We start from the raw sequence: 18,510 nt of genomic DNA on the forward strand, positions 1-18,510 counted from the left end.
TTTCCCAGGGGAAATCACTATGTCTAAGTCTTTTGGAAGAACTCAAGGGCACACTTGTTCTATGAGGATTATACGTAGACCAGAGACAGGTGCGTGGAGTAAGGCTCTTAGCCCAGACCCACCTCAGAGTGTGTGGTCTTTCAGAACACATGAGGAAGACAAGCTCACTACACTTGGAAGTCATGGTAGCATGCTCACTCAACCTTGACGCCGGTTATCAACACTTTCTGCCAGATGTTCCATCAAAATGAGGTCTTGGACACTAATAATCCTTCCTTTGTCCTTGCCATTCTAGTCTTGGGTTTATTTTTGTTTTTCTCAGTTCACCTCCCATTTCTCCACCCCCTCTGCCCCCAACAATCCTTTGTTCTCTGTCTCTTCTGGCTTTTCTCATCCCTGTCTCCACTGGTTTGGCTTCCTATTCGCAGAACCTCCAAGTCCCTGCCATTTATTCTCTGCAGTCTGAATAGGCAAATTTTGCTTACATGGAAGTTTGGTTGGGGTTCTGGAAGGATCTGAGGAAGAGCAAGAAAAAAATAAAATAAAGAATCCTCAGGTTCACTCCTTAAGCAAACATGGAAGTTATACCAAGGTGGGGCTTCTTAAAGGAGTAAGAAATCCAGACGTTTTCCATATCTTCTTTTCTTGATTCAATATGGAGAAAAATGTATTGGCCTCCTTCACCAGAAGTGGATCCCATTCCTTACTTTGACAATGAGTATTGAATTTTGACTATTCTATTGGCATCTTTGGACACATGATCTCCACAACAGCTGGTAGCCCCTCTCTGATGCTCTTTGGGTTTCCTTCTCTATGGTTCACAGAGTCCTCGAGTTTTCAATTCTTGACCCACTTGCCTGTAGGGGCCATGCTGCCTTCTGGCAGGCTTAACACCGCGTTGCAGGTATTCCATAGCTTGACACACTTTTCCCACCCACTCCACTTGGTTGAGGTCTCCTTGCTCTTCTCTTCTTTTGCCTAGGCAAACTTTTCTCGCGCAGGCTTTACAGCTTCCTTCGCTCAGCTTATCTGGGATAGACGGACACTGTCACCTCTTTGGTTACCAGCCTGCACGTGCCAACAATGCACCTAGCCATGTACAGGTGCCCAGTGAAGAAGTGATGGGCCAATGCGTGGATGAATAAAACTTGGTAACAAGGAAGGTGCTGGCGTTATTCCACCGGCGAGGACAGGAAGATGAGAGCATCCAAAAGTCTAGTGACACACGCAACGTGACACCGGCTGGGTGGTGGGTTTAGGATCCAGGTAGAACGAGAGGGACCCCAGGCAGAAAGGCTGCCGTCGCCCAACCGGGAGCCGCCCATGCGGGATGAGCCTCGCACCGCCCCTCACTCAATCCCGTGGTCCTACAGCGACCAACACCTTCACCGCCCACCAGCCCCGCGCTTCGTTCTTGGCCCTATCCGGCCACCGTCGCTCTCGGAACGCTCGCTCGTGACCCGGAAGCGCATTCTCCCTAGCAACTGCGGGTCTGCGGCGGCGCCGGCCTCCGGGGAGCGACGGTGAGGCTCCTGCCCCCTCCCCCTGCGCACGCCCTGGCCGTCCGGCCTGGCCTTCCCTCCGCGCCGCGCTCCGCGGCCCGGACCGTGCGTCCTCGCTTCACTGGGCGCCCGACCCCAGCGCCTCTGGTCGCCTTCTGCCGGCCCCAGCCGGGCCTCAGGCTCCTCACGCCCTACGGGCCCTTTCTTTTTGTAGTGCAATTCAGTGAGAGAGGAGGGAGAAGGGATTGGGGCCGGTGTCTAGGAAGACGCCGCTTCCCGAGGCTTGGGTCACCTGGGGACGTGTTCTCGTGGGTCTTGATGGAGGCTGACCGGCTTGCGGCGCCTCGGGAGTACTGAGAGGCAGCACATGCTGATTGCAGGAGCTTTCCAAAGTGATACACTTTATCCGGTCTCTGGGGCGTAGAGGCTCTTTTAGTTTTACACTTTGAACCGACCATTTCCCCGGGAGTTAGCTTTCCAGTTATGAATGAGTTGTGGATAGTATATTGTATCATAGCTGCTGTGACTTCCAGTTTTATACAGAAGGAACGTCCTGGGACCTGACTGACTAATCTTGGGAAAGATTTCAAGTAAAATTTACTCTGCAGGGGTAAATGTATCTCTAATTTACACTTCAAAAGATAACAGTGGCACCGAAAACCTCTTTTGAGTTTGGACAAGTGGCACCTAAGAAGACCTTAGTCATTGCTGCCCTTAATAGAATGGTAGAGTAAAAACAAAGGTGTGAGTAGTTTGCAGAATTATTTAGAAATAAAATGCAGGAGCTTTTAAAGACTCACCATTGAAAATTGTGTCATTTAATTTCAGTGCTAAGCACCTGTAGTGTTAATGCACTTGAAATAAGTTTTAGCAGACATATGAGGTTGTACACATTGCACTATTGGAGAAACAGGAAGATGACATTTGGTTAAATACAATCTTATGTGGTTATATTCAGTGCTGTGTAGTAGGTTAGGGGGTGGAGAAATAAATGTAGGCTGGTGCTTTCAGAAACGTGTTTGAGGAGGAAATAGTAGTTGATTTGCTCTGAAGGATAGATACACTATATATTGGAGGTGACTGAGTGAATTAATTTTTTTTAATATTCTTTATGGTTTGGGAAACATTTCCATGTGGTGTTCTTTAGTTCTTATTTAAAAATTTAAAGCCACTCTGATCCTGATCCATTTCTTTTAAAACACACCATGATCTTACCCCTTCAAGATCTTTTGCTTCTGCAGTCAGTCTTACTTTTATGTAAAACACAACCGTTGAAGAAGGGTTACTGTTTAATATGTAAGACCTAATTTTGCTCTTTGATATCTTGAGTGTTTCATTTGTAGCAGGCACTGTGTCAGGAGACATCAAAAACAATGGTTACTCAGCAGCCAATTTCTATGTTTTATCTATGGGGTGCGTGTGTGTGCGTTCATGCTTGTGTGTGTGTGTGTGTGTGTGTGTGTGTGTGTATGTATGAGCATGTGTGTGTTAATGCGAGTGCGTGCTTGTGCTTAGCTGTGGAGTTGAGAATGGACGCAGATGTGGCTTCTGTCTTTAGCAGATGATGTTAAGCTACAGTTGTGATGTGGTTTTTTTTTTTTTTTTTTTTTCTTTTTTTCGGAGCTGGGGATCGAACCCAGGGCCTTGCGTTTGCTAGGCAAGCGCTCTACCACTGAGCTAAATCCCCAACCCCCAGTTGTGATGTGTTAAGAGAAGTCACAAATGAGACCTATGAATGGAGGTATTCAGGATGCATAGGAATGGAAGTGCTTCAGTCTCACTGAAGATAACAGGGTAGAGACCCTGTGCTGGCAGGGTGTTTGGAGAGGATCAGGGACAAGAAAGCACAGCTTTTGGGAGCTGGAGGCATGTGGAACAATCTGGTAGGACAGTGGTGTGGGGCCAGATTGTGCTGGACCTTGTAGGCAGGCTGAATTTTCCTTTGTGCTTTGAATAAAGAGAAGCCTCTATGGAAGGTTTTACTTAGGGACTTAGGCTGTGTGTCCGGTGGGGATGACACAGTATGTTTGTGTCTGAATAGCATGCTTTGTGTTTCTACCCCGCCAGGCTAGCATTTGCATTGTTTTCTCATCCCTTGTTCTTCAACTTGCTCCCTATATTTTATTTTGTAGATTTAATAAAAAATCTGAATTTACATTTGTTAAACGTGTGCATGCGTGTGTATGTGTGAGGAGGTCTATGGGTGATGTGTGGGAGTCTCTCGTGCTACCAAGTGGGTCCCTTGGGCTTGAACTCCGGTGGCCAGGCTTTGTGACAAGTATATTTACTTCCTGAGCCATTTCATTGCTCCCCTCTCATGCTTTATTATAGTTTGGGATGTCTCCATGTCCCACTTGCAAGGTGTACTCATTTTTCTTTTATTTGGGAAAAACAAAAGAACTGGGACTGTAGAGATGGCTCAGCTCTTAAAGGCTAGACTCCTCAGTAAAAATATAAAATAGACCATTGTGGTTAGTTGACTAATAGTAATTTTAATCAGTACTACTGCTTGGGAACTAGTTTTTGTGTCTCTTTTACTTTTTTTTTTTTTTTTTTTAACTTGTAGTGAAACTCATAATATCGAACTTACTGTCAGGCTGGGAATTAGCTTAGTTGGTGAAGTGTTTGCAGCACACGAGGACCTGAATTCCACATCCCAAGCACCCATGTAAGACGCAGACCTGGTGGCATGTGCTTGTAAGAGTTGTGCTTAGGAGACAGAAGGATCCTTGTGGTTTGCTGTAATCTGTGAACCCCATCCCAATGAGAGTCAAGCTCAGAATAAAACAAAACAAAGCAAACCCCAAGCTTTCCCAGATGAAAACCAGGGTAAGCAGCTTCTGAGGAATAACACCCAAGTTGACTTCCTGGCTTTCAGGTGCATGCGTCCATCCACATACTCCTAATCATTTTCATAATGAAATGTAGCCTATTTCTAGAGAAAGCCGTTCTCTCCTTGCCTGCTCTTGGCAACCATCATTCTGCTGTCTGTTGTCATAATTTTGGCCCTTTGTATATTTTGAGTGGACTTGTGCATTGCCCCTGTGTCTGTCCACCGTCACTCAGCTCAAAGCCGTCAGATCTTAAGTACTCAGCTAGTCTCTGGACTTCATTCACAGATTTGGGGCAAAAGAGTTTCTGTTTTTGTAAATCTTTTTGGCCTGCCAGTAATGTAATGAACCCTGATGAATTGGGAAATGGTTCCTTTTCTTCAGTTTTCTGTTACACTTCGTGTATACTTGGTATTTTTTCCCCTTACCTGATATCAGTATTTGTTAGTGTTTCTATCTGGTTTGGAGTGCTCTTGTGGGAAGGTTGTTGTTGTTTTGACAAAAATCTGGATTCTTTAATGGAAAGAATGAAACCTGTTTCTTTTTGGATGACCTTATTAATCATAGTGTTGTTGAGTTTACTTGTACGTTGGTGTTCTTGGTCACCTTATTTTATGTGTTGTCAGCCTCAGTGCAGTTTCCATTATTTGTAAGCATCTTTAAAAAGCATATTTACCCCTCCCCCTATTTTCATGAAGTGTATGGTGTATGCGTGAATATTTTGTGTATGCATGAATATTTTATGGACGCGTGTTTGGGTGAGGCCTGTGGTTGGATGTGGGGAGTCATCCGGTATTGATTTTCTGCCTCATTATTGAGGTGGAGTCTGTCATTCAAATCCAGAGATCACTGATGTGACTAGTCTTATAGTCTGGCTTGTTCTGGGGATCCCTTGTCTCCTCCTTCATAGGTTTGAAGTACCTGCAAGCTGCCACACTCACCCAGCATTTATATAGGTTCTTGGACTCCGAACCCATGTCCCCAGGCTTGCTTGCAAGACACGGGTTTTTTTTTTTTTTTGTTTTTTTTTTTGTTTTTGTTTTTTTTTTTTTCCTTTTTTTTCTTTTTCTTTTTTTTGAGCTGGGGACCAACCCAGGGCCTTGCGCTTGCTAGGCAAGTGCTCTACCCCTGAGCTAAGTCCCCAATCCCCAAGACACGGGTTTTAACCACTGAACTATCTTTTCAGCCCAGAATCAGATACATGTATGTATGTATGTATGTATGTATGTATGTATGTATGTATGCATGTATGCACACATGCATGTTCCAGGGCAGCCAGGGCTCTGTTACACAGAGAAACTCAGACTCAACCTACTCACCCTTACCTCCAACAAAAAAGCTGAACATGGTTACACATGCGTTGAGTTAATTTTCTCTTCTTTCCTCTGCTTATGCTCATATTTGCATCTATTATGATTTTATTTCTGCTTTAGGGACTTCCTTTAAACTTTCTATTAATGGGAACTTGTTGGTGATTGTATGTCTGAAAAATTGTTTTATTTGCTTTGGAAAAACATTTGAGTAATGAATTTTAGATTCCTCCCTGCCCCCAATCAATCACTTAAAAGATGTTCATTTATTGTTTTCTGTCTCACTTGTCTCTGATAAGAAAGCAGCCAAGATCATTTTGTTTCCTGGTACATAATATGTATTTTTTCTGTGGCTGCTTTAAAGATACTGTCTTTAAACTGGTTTAACCAAATTGATTGTGGTATATGTTAGTGTAGTTTTCTTTATGTTCCTTGTATTTGTTATCATTGAACTTCTTGATTTATGATTTAATAGTTTCTATCAATTTGGTAAAGTATTTGACTATCACTTTTCCCCAATATTTTTCTTTCCTATTCCTCTCCCTTGTAGATTTTGATTAAATGTAATTAAGTTGCAAGAGGTGGTTCTGCATCTCACTGATGCTCTGTTAATTTCTTTCTTTGGATTTATGTTGTTGCCCATTGCTATATTTAGAGGTCACTAGCCTTGTTCCTGTATCTAGTCTATTACTAGTTCAGTCCTTCTGTTCTTCTAAGGTGTGTCTTTAATCTCAGACACCAGAATTTTAAACTTCTGTCTTGGTGTGTATGTGTGAGCATGTGCCCACATACCATAGCATGTCTGTGGAGATCAGAGGACAACTTTGTGAAATCATTCCTCTTTCTACCTTTATATGGGTTCCTGGGGTGGAGCTCAAATTGTTAGGCTGATGTGGCTGGTGACAGCCTGGTGCCATCTTAAAGACCCTGGTGCCATAGTTTTTAATCTCTAGGGGTCTTATTTGGATCTTCTGAATACTTTTTCTTGACTTTTCTTAATATATTCAACTTTTCCTCTAGCTCATTAAGAATATAGAGTGTTACATCCTTTGTTGTCATTCGAAGGCACTTTACCACAGTGTCTTTCTTTCCATTCCCTCTCCTAAACCCACACTAGGTGAAGGTCTCCTGATTTTGTATTCCAGGAGCTGAAGCTTAAGAGAACTGGGAGTTTGTTTTGGTTCAGGTCAGATAGCTAATGATTCAAATTGAAATTTAGTTTTTTTCTAACTAGAACTTGATTCTAGCAAGACAGACAAATATAGAAACAAAGCAGGAGATGAGTGGGGAAGAATGCCGTAACAGAGCGTACGTAGCACATGGGGCTGTGCTGTCCATAAAGATTTCTAAAGATGCAGGAAGCGTTTCGGATGGGCTTTGGAAGTTAGGAAATTTTGCAGATCTCTCTTGTGAGGGAAGCATCTGAGGGGTGTGTGGTGTATGGGTGGGCAGGAGGGGGCAAGGGAGTGTGTATTGCAGTGCACGGGCTTGGAAGATGGGACATGTATTTGGCTGAATTGGGTGTGACTATGAAAGCAGATAACAAAGGAGTTGGACTGAGTTGTAGAAGGTTTTTTTTTTTTTTTTTTTTTTTTTTGTCTAGCTTCAAAACAGTCTTTTGTATGTCTTTAGCTACTGTATGAGTCTGATCCAGGACAGGCATCTTTTAAAATTTGCCTTCATTACTTAGTACAGTCTTGCACATAATTAATTCACAGTTATTGATTGATTGATAGAATGTTTTCTTACTGTTACTTAGTTACTTTGTTAGTGCTTGTGATTGAATTGTTTATTGTATAAGAAGTCTTAACTCTTGTGTTCATAAAATTCCTTCCAAAGAAGTCAGCATACCTTATGCTGATTCATTTATTGATTATCTCAGCAGTTAATTTACTATACCCAAGAGTATTCCACTATCTTAGGAACTTGGATACAGCTTCAACTGTAGAGTCATTGTAGCTGTTTTTGTTTTTATTCTTCAAGACTGGGTTTCTCTATGTAACCTAGGCTGTCCTCGAACTCACACTATAGACCAGGCTGGCTTCGAATGCACAGATCTGTTTACCTCTGCCTCCTGAGTTCTAGGATTAAAGATGGGTACCACCACTGCCTGGCTCTACTTTTTTCACTAACAATGACAAAATTTATGTGTGTGATTGTTTTCCTTGCATATATATCTATGTAACATGTGTGTGCAGTGCCCTCAAGAACTAAGAAGAAGGTATCAGATCCCTGGAATCCTAGCTACAGGTAGTTGTGAGCCATTATGTGCTTACTGGGAATTAAATGAAGATCTTCTGGAAGAGCAGGCAGCTCTTGAAAAACAAGACAAACAAATAATTTAAGCTACATTTTAACTTTAGTGAGAATGTTACTAAGTTATATCATAAGTATTATTCTTACTGTTTTAATAGATAAGCATTTTAAGAGGTTTATTTGCTATTTTTATTTTATATGATGTGTTTGCCTAAGTGTGTGTGTTTGTGCACCAGGTATGTACAGTGCGTAGAGGCTTTAAAGCTGTCAGATCCTCTGTAAGTGGAGCTATAGATGGTTGTGATCCACTATATGGGTGTGGGGAATTGAAACTAGGTCCTTGAGAAGAGCAGTGGGTGCTGTCTGTTGCAGAGCCATCTCTTCATGCCCTCCATTGTATCTTTTGAGGCTTGAAGTCTTTCACTGTGCTGATGGTCTTTCCATCTCTGCCACTCTCGATAGGGTTAAAATGCAAGCATCTGTGCCCAGCTCTTTTTTCTTCCCCACATGGGTCCCAGGAATTGGAACTCAGGTCCTCATGATTGCATGACAGACCTTACTGATAAAATGTCTTCCCAGCCCCAAATTTTTCATCTTCTATGTGCTGGAATAGCTTAACAGCAACCAGGATATTTGACATTGGTTAAGGTAGAGTATGTGTTCAATATTTACTGTTTTAGTCTTTTGCAATTAAATCTGTTGCTTTTCTTCCTGATCACTATCAGGTTTGGTGGGAAGTAGGGCAGTAGCTTAAAGATGAAAATAATTTTCTTCGCTTGTATAGCTGACCATTGTTTAGAATCATGTAGTGAGAAATCCTTTATCTGTTGAGGCATAACCTTCAGCACACATAAAAATATCTGCATTTGTTTCTTTATTGTCTGATTAAGCATCTTTTAATAGCGACCATTGGTAAGTTTATTTGAAAACTAATTTAAAAAGTAGTTTTTACTATTTAGACTTTTGTCTGTTTTTAATAATGAGGCCCTGCTATGTGCTTTTTTTTTTTTTTTTTTTCCTATGTAGTTACTTTCTTGCTTTTTTCGGAAAAAGTTGTTGAGAGAGAGGTTTTCACTGGATCTCCTGAACCTGGTTATGGTGATACATTAATTTGCTGGTTTAGCAGGATACAATATATAAAAGTATAATTGTCTCTCATTTTCGTTTTCATTTTAGATTATTTTGTGTGTGTGTTTGTGTTTATGTATGTTCACCATGTGCATGTTTCATGTCCATGGAGGTCAGAAGAGGTGATGGGTCCTTTAGGCCTGGTATTATAGATGGTTGTGAGCCGCTTTGTGGGTGCTGGAAACTGAACTCAGGTCCACTGTAATAGCAACAAGTGTTCTTAACTACTGAACCACCTCTCCAGCCTTTTGTTTCTGTAGCTCCAGAAGCCTGGAGAATTGTGCTGATGTTTTTAGTACCTTATATGGAACACTGTATTTGCATGTGACCTGTGCATATCCTTTTGAAATTATTTCTTGATTAGTTAAAGTATCTAACACAATTCCTGTGTTGTTTAGGGAATAATGATAATGAAAAAGTGTAAGCATATTCAGCATTTTTTTCTTTGTTCTTTTCAATCTGTGTTTGTTGAATCCACCAAGGCAGAACCTGTGGATTTGGAGGGTCCAGTATACCACTGAGTGATTTACACAACAGAAATGTACAGCACAAAGGTCTGGAAGCCAGAAGCCAGGTGTTGGCAGAGTTGATTCCTGAAGGCTCTGAAGAATCTGTTCCATCTCTCCCTCTCCTAGCTTCAGGAGGTTGCTGGCAGTCTCTGGCATTCTTTGGCTTTTAGACATACCATTTTGATGTTTGCCTTAGTCTTCACATGATGTTATCTCTGGGAATGTGTCTATGTTCAAAATTTTCCTTTTTATAAACACAACAGTCACTGGGTATGTCCCTACTCTTATATGATGTCAAACTAATTACTTCTGCAGAAACCAAATAAAGTTATATGCTGAGAAGCTTCAGGTTTAGGACTTCAACATATATTGTGTTAGTCAGCTATGGCTGTAACACAATATCTGAGATGACTAACCTATTTTGGCTTATAGTTTTGGAGGTCCAACCTGCGATGAACTAGAAGTCTGTTGTTTTGGGTATGTGGTGAAGTCACATCATGGTGGGAGTGCATGACAAACCTAAATTGGACATGCTATGACCAAAGAACAAAGGAAAGAAGTAGAAAGAGGCCAGGATTCTATTACCCTCTTCAAGGGCTGTCATCAATAACATAAAACTCTTAAAGGTTCTGCCATTTCCTAATAACACAAGGCTCCTTGGGAGACATTCAAGGGTACCGTCATAGTACTCTCCTTGCTCCTGCAGACATGGCAGCTCCTGGTGGGTCTAGGTGGTAGTGGTTTAGAAGCCACTGTAGTTTGGAACTGGGGTAAATGTGGGAGACTCGTAACCAGGAATGGTTGCATTAAACATGGTTCTGCTATGTACTGGTTTTCATTGACTGAGAACCTGAAATTTGTCAGAGAGAGAAGCCTCACAAAGATAGATGTTTCTGAGGCCCAAGGAAGAATGCCCTGTTAAGAGTCTCCCAGAGTTGATGAAAGGAGTCTAAGCTCCTGGAAAGAATGGAGGTTCAGGTTAAGGAAGAAACCATAGAACTTCATGTCTGAGAACTGGCTTAAACTTATTCAAAATACAATTGTCCTCAGTATCCATGGGGCCTGTGTATAAGGATTCAGATAACAACAGATCAGAGTCATTGCACTGAGCAGGTGTGGGCTCTGACTGTGCTGTCAATACATGATTTGCATAGGATTTAAATTGAATATAAAGACAATTCTTTCACATGCAAGTATATGTGTGTTTGAAAGTATTTCTCTCTGTGTGAGTGTGCATGTTTACATGGTGACTAGAAGACAATCTCTGGTATCATACACAGGGAGGCCACCCATCTCCTTTGAGATAGGCCTGGAACTCACCAATTAGGCTACTCTGGCTGTTCAGTAAGTGTCAGGAATGGATCCTTTGTGCCTCCCACGATAGGATTACAAGTGTCAGCTAGTATTCCTGCTCTTGTTCCTTGGGTTCTGGGCTTGAACTCAGGTGTATGTGCTTGTAGGGTTTGATTTTTGATCGAGCCAGCTCTTCCCCTGTCAGAGATAGTCTAAGTGTATAGATGGATGGGCACAGACAGATACAGTCCCATTTAGTATAAAGGACTTGGTCATCTTTGGATTTTGGTGTACATGAGGGTCTTGGAACCAGTGTTCCAAGTAGGAAGACTATGTTTACGGCCTTGGGAGACTAGGCACCATTTTGAATTTCTTTTAGAATCGTTAACTTATAAAGAAGAAGTAGAGACCAAAACCTGGAAGGCAGTGAAGAGTGAGGATGTGCTTATGTGGGAGAACTGGAGACTGCTGTCTTGTTAGAGATCCAGTGGAAACATAGCATGTGAGCTGTGCAAGGAGAGACAGAAAATACAAATGGAGTTCTTTATAGAGTTTTCTAACTGACCAGTTTTTGAATTAATTTCTAGAGTTTCATTACAAGCATTCCTTCTGAGCTGTAAGTTAAAAACTTTGTATTTGGATACCACTGAACAACTGCAATGCTTTTTCTGGTGATTGTGTTGGATTTTCTACGTAGATTTCATTTATAATGATAATTCTGAAATGCTATTTATATCACCTTTTATGTAGCAATGACTAGCTCCTTCAGAATGGCATTGAACAAAAACACCATATCCTTTGGTAGAAGCCTTTTCCTGTTTTTAAGCTAATTGGGATGCCTTTGGTGCTTTCATTGTTTATTATATTTTCTGTTTATATTTTTGCTTTATGAGGCAGGATTTCTCTGTGTAACCACGGCAGTCCTGGAACTTACTATGTAGGCTAGGTAGACTTCAAACTTAGGGAGATTGGCCTGCCTCTGCCTCTCAAGCTACCATGTCTGGCTACTTTCTTTTAAAACTTTCTTTTTGAGTTAAACTTATAGTTTGAGATATTTGTAGACTTACACACAGTAGTAAGAAATAATAGAGATAGAGCCCAACTGCCCTTCACTCAGTTCTCTCTAGAAAAACTGTAGTGTATTATTATTACCAGGGCATCTCAGCCACTGTTTCTCTGTATTACCACATGTTGGTGCTTTGTATTCTTGTTTTTCCAGTTTCACGTGTACTCACCAGAGATTGTGTGAGCTGTATATCTGTGTGTTTGTGTGATCACCACCACAGTAGATGTGCAGAAGAGTCTTCTCATTACCCTTTCATAGCCTCAGTCATGTCTGCCCCTACCCAGCCTGGGTACCACTCAGCTCTTCTCTACAGTTTTCTCATTTCAGGGGTACTACATAAATGGAGCCACATGGTCCATAACTTGTGGGGTTTCTTTCTCTTGGTATCATTCCCCTAAGCTTTGTTCTGGTTGTTGTGTGTATCAGTAGTTTGTATCTTTTTACTGCTGAGTAGAATTCTGCAGCAGCCTGGTCATTCTGTGGAAAGATTGTTCTGCTTTTGGCTGTTTGAATAAAGCTGCTGTGAGCATTCATGTGCAAACATAATGTTCATTTCTTTAGCATAAATGCTCAAAGTGCACATGCATTTAGATTCTCCTGTGGTTAACATTTCTTCTCTTTCTGCTCTGTCTGCCTTTCTTTATGCACGTATGCAATACAGTTTTCCCCCTTAAATGCATGAACGCATGTGAGTAAATTGCATAAACCATTACCTCCAAATATTTCAGCGAGTGTTTGGCATAGTAAAGACATTTTCTTACATATGCACAATCATTATTAGTTTAATTTAACTCAGATATTACTTCTGTTAGGTCCACTGTCTCCTACTCATAAACTGTTACTAAGGTCTCCTTTAGTATCTTATTTCTCTTTTCTTGTTTTAGTTAGTATGTTATTTTATGGACTAATCAATTCAATACAGCTTTACAAGATGCATTTTATTCTCACTGGATCATATGGGTGATGGAACCAAGGCAAAGAAAGGTGAGGCGCTTTGTCCAAGTCACAGCTTCTAAGAGATAAGAGGTTGGATTCATCTCTGGTGTTTTGACTCTCAAGGTCTCTTAACCACTAAGCTCTGTCTTCCATTAACTATTTAGCTCATAGCAGCAATGTTTGACCTTCCAGAAACTGATGTTTTAATTTTCTTATGTTGTTGGCACAAACAAGTGTTACTTTTTTTGTTTGCGGGTATTCCAGTCATTTCGTGGTGACTAGGTATTTTCTCTTTCAAATGGAGCTAACACTGAGCCTGTTTTGCACCTGCTTGGTGTCTACTACAGGAAGTAGTATTTGAAATGAAGTTTTGGGCATTTGGGAGTTGAGGAGACTTTTTTTTTTTTTGTTCTTTTTTTCGGAGCTGGGGTTGAACCCAGGGCCTTGCGCTTCCTAGGTAAGCGCTCTACCACTGAGCTAAATCCCCAGCCCCGAGACTTTTTTTTTTAACCCCCCTTTAAGTTTATTTATTCACTTTACATCCCAATTGCTGCCCCTTATTCCCAGCCCCTTCCCCCACAATCCTTTCCTCCATCTCCTCTCCTCTTCTCTGAGGGGGTGGAGGCCCCCCACTGACCCCGCTACCTCCATCAAGTCTCTATACAGCTAGGCCTATCCTCTCCCACTGATGCCAGACTAGGTTTACCAGCTAGAAGAACTTATCCCACAGATGGGTAACAGCTTTAGGGATAGCCCCTGCTCCAGTTCTTTGGGACCTGCATGAAGGCCAAGTTGCACACATGCTACATTTGAGTGGGGAGGCCTAGGTTCAGCCCATGTATGCTCTTTGGTTGGTGGTTCAGTCTCCGAGAGCCCCCAAGGGTTCAGGTTAGTTGACTCCGTTGGTCTTCCTGTAGAGTTCCTATCTCCTTTGGGGTCCTCAGTCCTTCTCCCAACTCTTCTATAAGTGTCTATAAGCTCTATCCAACGTTTGGCTGTGGGGCTCTGCATCTGTTTCGATGAGCTGCTGAGTGGAGCCTCTCAGAGGACAGTGCTAGGCTCCTGTCTACAGAGTATCATTAATAGTGTCAGGGATGGTGCTTGCCCATGGGATGGATCTCTAGTTGGCCCAGTTATTGGTTGGCCATTCCCTCAGACTCTCCATCCCCCATTCTTGTATTTCTTGTAGACAGGATAAATTTTGGGTTGAAAGTTTTGTGGGTGGGTTAGTGTCCCTATCAATCCACTGGGTTTTCACCTGCCTCTACCATATCCCCACTGCTATGAGTCTCAGCTAAGGTCACTCCCATTGATTCCTGGGAGCCTCCCCCATCCCAGGTCTCTGGCATGTCCTGGAGATGCTCCCCTCTCTCCCACGTCCACCAGTTGCATATTTCCATTCATTCTCCTGGCCCTCCCCCACCTGATCCTGAACCCTGTCCCTTTTCCCTTCCTCATCCCTCTCCCCCAGTTCACTCCTCCTTCTGCCTCCCTCGACTATATTATTCCCCTTCTAAGTGAGATTCTGGCGTCCTCGCATGGGCCTCCCTTCTTGGTTAGCTTGTTTGGGTCTGTGGAGTGCCTGGTCTCTGCACTTCACATTAGTTAAGGATTATTTCTTTCAGGTTGTCCTTCAGTGCTCTGCTCAGTCTTTAATTTCTCAAAGAAAGAGTTTCCCTCTCCCTGGAGGAGGGCAGTTTTGTAATCTTTATCTTTCCCAGGCATCTTTGATGCCCTCTTCTTCTGCAGCACCATAAATTGCATGTGTGTAGGCTTGCCAAGCTTGTAGTTGTGGGGACTGCCATCTCTAGATTTCTTCACATCTGCCTTGGTGGACTGCGTGCCCAGGCTCTGTATGGTGCTCTGTATGGTGCTCTGTATGGTGCTCTGTATGGTGCTCTGTATGGTGCTCTGTATGGTGCTCTGTATGGTGCTCTGTATGGTGCTCTGTATGGTGCTCTGTATGGTGCTCTGTATGGTGCTCTGTATGGTGCTCTGTATGGTGCTCTGTATGGTGCTCTGTATGGTGCTCTGTATGGTGCTCTGTATGGTGCTCTGTATGGTGCTCTGTATGGTGCTCTGTATGGTTGCAGGCTTACATTTAACACCCAGAGGCGGTGGGATCTTGTGCTGCAGCTCTTCTGGGATGAGTTGGATGCTTGCAGCCTGAAGATGTAAAGTACTCACCTATGGTTCTGAGCTTCGCTTTGGAGCTGGCCCGTGCTCTGATCCCTGCTCACACTTTGCACAAACACTGGCTTGCTTCCCTGGGTTCCCAAGCTATGCTTTATTCTGTCTCACTAAACATGTAGGGTCTAGGTGGGTCATAGTTGTACTTGAGTATTTTTGGAATTGTTTCAGTTATCTGCTTGAATTTGTTTCCTTATTTGTATTTTACAGTTTCTCTGCATGTACCTAAGATTGTTAAGTACTAAATTCATGGGATGGTTCTTATGAGTGATGGTCTTACCAATGGGCTGGTTTGGGCTATTTCTATCTCTGGATGGAAGTTGTGAATAGGCAAAGGGTGGCTGTTTTAGTCTTGGTGGTTCTGGACCCTCGAGTGCTAAGAACCCATGGTTAGGCAGGCTAACAGGTTTATCATTTACAATCCTGAAGAATAGAGGCTATGGCTCCTAGCCCTGGAGGTCAGAAACTCGCAGTCATAGATGCTTAGGTTGGGGGTTTACTGTTCTGAGCGTTGACTGTTAGTGGCATTACACTCTGACCAGGAAACCAGTTCATTGCAGTGTCTAGGGTTGGTAGTAAGCAGCAGCAATGCACCAGGCAGCAGTGTTACAGTTCTTGAACCCTGAGAGTCTGGACCATGGCTTCTACGGACTCTCAGTCCCCAGGGCTTGGCAATTTCCTGAATTATTCTAATTCTCATCTTTGTTTCTTTACAACCTTCTGTCTCTCACAGTTTTGGATTTCTGCTTCCTCTCATCTTCTGATATCAGCCTCTGTGATCTCAGCTGCAGCTGAGATCCCTACTCCCTGTAGCACTTTGGTCCTCACTAGCTTTCTATAAGTTGCCTGTTTCTGCCAGTAACACCATCTCCTCTTTGACCTGTCAGTTTAGCACCATGTTTTTACTATAAAGTCACAGGTGGGCAAGAAAAGACCAGTGGGAGAAGCCTTCTCAAAAGGTGTCTGTTAGTTGATTACAAAGTAAACTTTACACAATGGTTATATAGTTTGGGAGGGCATATATGTAGCATGTAAATGAAGGATTGTATTTGTACCAATCATAGTATAGTGTCCAGTTCCATTGAGCATAGGCCCTGCATAGGGACAGGTTTCCTGCTGAGTTACTGAGGAGTAACTTGAGTGAGAATAGCCTCAAAGTTATCTAAAGGTTACTAAATCTTGCCTTGACTGGATTGATGCCTTCCAAGGTCAGTGCAGGCAGTTGTGAGGAGAGCAAGGCCTCCTGGAGCCAGAGTTGTGGCTTTCACTGCAGTGTTCCTGGCAGCTGGTGCATTCTCAGAGCGATAAAGTGTCTGAAGAAGCTGGGTTGTCTTGAGGTCAGTCTACCCAGTTGTCAGAGAGGAGGCTGCCTAGCTGATGGGTCCCTACTCCAACTTCCAGGCACAAGGGTACCCTATTCACTTCTATTCAATTCTATGTATTCCCAAAAGTTTCAGTTTACAGGGAAAAATGGCATTTATAAGATATTTAAAACTGAACACAAAGCTAGTATTCTTGAAGCATTTAGCAGTCCTTGAAAGCAGTTAGTGGGCTTAACAGTGCCTAGTCCCTGTCCCAGGGCCCTGCAGAGTCGAGTCCCTTTGATCTCAGTAGTAGTTTTTATATGGGAAATGTGGAAAAGCTACAGACCATAGGGTCACCGTCTTCCAAAGCACGTTGAAAAGTGCAAATGTAGACAATGTTTCCTTCACAGAGATGGGGGCTAGAATTAGGTTGAGTTTGCTGGGCCTCTCAGATCCTTCACTGCAAGGTGAACAGACCAGATCTGGAGCCGGCAGGTTGGCTTAGGGGCCATTGAGCTGCCCACATCTCACTGTATATTTGAATTTAACTCCCCAGGCCTTTTTGTGTCCTGCAATCCTCTATATTTCTTGAATTATATATTTTTTTCTCTGACTTCGGGCATTTTAAGGTAGATGTTTGTGACTTTGTATGTCTTCTAGTGCTGCCTAAGACATGATACAGACGTTATGTTACAGTAGGCCAGAACGTGGCTGACTCCATAGGTAGTGAATTCCAGATGTTTGTAGTGGCAGATCTGAGAGTGTTATACATTGTTATAGCAACACTTTACCAAGGACAAAGTAATGATATAAGTGACCTTAACAAAACGAACTTTTGTTAAATTACTCACAGAAGCCAGCTTGATAGTGATAGCATGTGTAAAATTTAAAGAATGCTTTGACAAACATTGACATTTTATTTGAAATGATATGAAACTAGGGGAAACTAGTTTCAATTCTTGTTTGTTTTAGTCATTTCTTTCAGCAGATTGTAGGTTATGAAAGTCACATATTTTTCCAAATTGCCATGGTAAAATTGGCCATGCAGGCGGGCTTTGCGGTTCTGTTTATGTCTTATTACTTTTTAGATGATGGCAGCGATTACTATGGAAATGCTGTGTATGGTTGGTAGATCAGTTCGTTTTCAGCTCTCATTAAGTAACTGCCTTTCTAACACACTGTGGAATTTGTATTGTTCCTATGTTTGTCTTGTCTCATACAATTTATGATTTATGTACATAAAGGCCTTTAGTAGTTTTTTAGTGTGTGTTTGTGTGTGTGTGTGTGTGTGTATGTGTGTAAGATGGAGAACCATTTCATGTGTCATGTCTAGATTGGCTGACCAGTGGGCACCAGGGGTCCTCCTGTCTCTGCCTGCCTATCACTGCGATTACTGATGTGCTTCACCACGCCTGGATTTTTATATGCGTTGTAGGGACTGGACTCAGGTCTCTGTGCTTACAGAGCCAGTGCTTTACTGATGAAACCGTCCTCCCCGAGCCTAATAGCTGTAGTGTTACTGAGTTGATTGCTAAGTAGGATATTTTGCATCGTGTCTGGGTATGATGGAATAGCCTATCATCCAAGCTACTTAGGACTCTGCAGCAGGAGAATTGCAGTTTGAGGCCAGCTATGGTGGACAACTTAGGGACACTCTGTATTGGAGACACTTTGTAAAACAAAACAAACAAAAAATGGAGGAAAAAAAGAGATTGGTAATATAGCTCAGTAGTAGACCACTTGTCTAGCAGGCATGAGGCCTTGAGTTAAATAGTGCCACAGAGACAGGCAGACAGACAGACAGACAGAATTTTGACTTTGTAACCCATAATTGAGTTTTATAAAGGAGATTAAAGAGTTTTCTTAGTAGTTTAATATAATTTAAGATGTGTGTGCTTGTTTAGGGATAGATGAAAGATTAGGTATTAAAGTGAACATGTAGATAAGCATCACAATATTTCCTACCCTCCCCCTTCTTTTCTTGGCACTCACTTTGTAGACATGATATAGTCTTATGATGCTCTCACTTCATAGCCTAGGATCTCCTGGATCTCATTATGTAGCCCAGACTGCAAAACTTACAGCAGTCTTCCTTACTCAGCCTCTCAAGTGCTGGCATTATGGGCATGGCCACCATGCTTGGCATGAATATGTTTTATTTAAATTTTTAATTATAGATTTGTAT

At 42.4% G+C, this 18,510-nt stretch overlaps 1 protein-coding gene across 3 annotated transcripts in view; it reads left to right on the forward strand.

The window, feature by feature from the left end:
- Positions 1 to 1,425: 1,425 nt before the first annotated feature.
- Positions 1,426 to 18,510, forward strand: part of Dis3l2 (DIS3 like 3'-5' exoribonuclease 2) — a 350,417-nt gene continuing 333,332 nt past the window's right edge. For all 3 annotated transcript variants that reach the window (XM_032901537.1, XM_032901540.1, XM_032901539.1), the window contains exon 1: positions 1,426 to 1,523. The gene's annotated coding sequence lies outside the window, so the exon portion shown is untranslated. The remainder of the gene's footprint in view (positions 1,524 to 18,510) is intronic.

This window comes from Rattus rattus, chromosome 4 (assembly GCF_011064425.1).
Source record: "Rattus rattus isolate New Zealand chromosome 4, Rrattus_CSIRO_v1, whole genome shotgun sequence".
Lineage (NCBI taxonomy): Eukaryota > Metazoa > Chordata > Mammalia > Rodentia > Muridae > Rattus > Rattus rattus.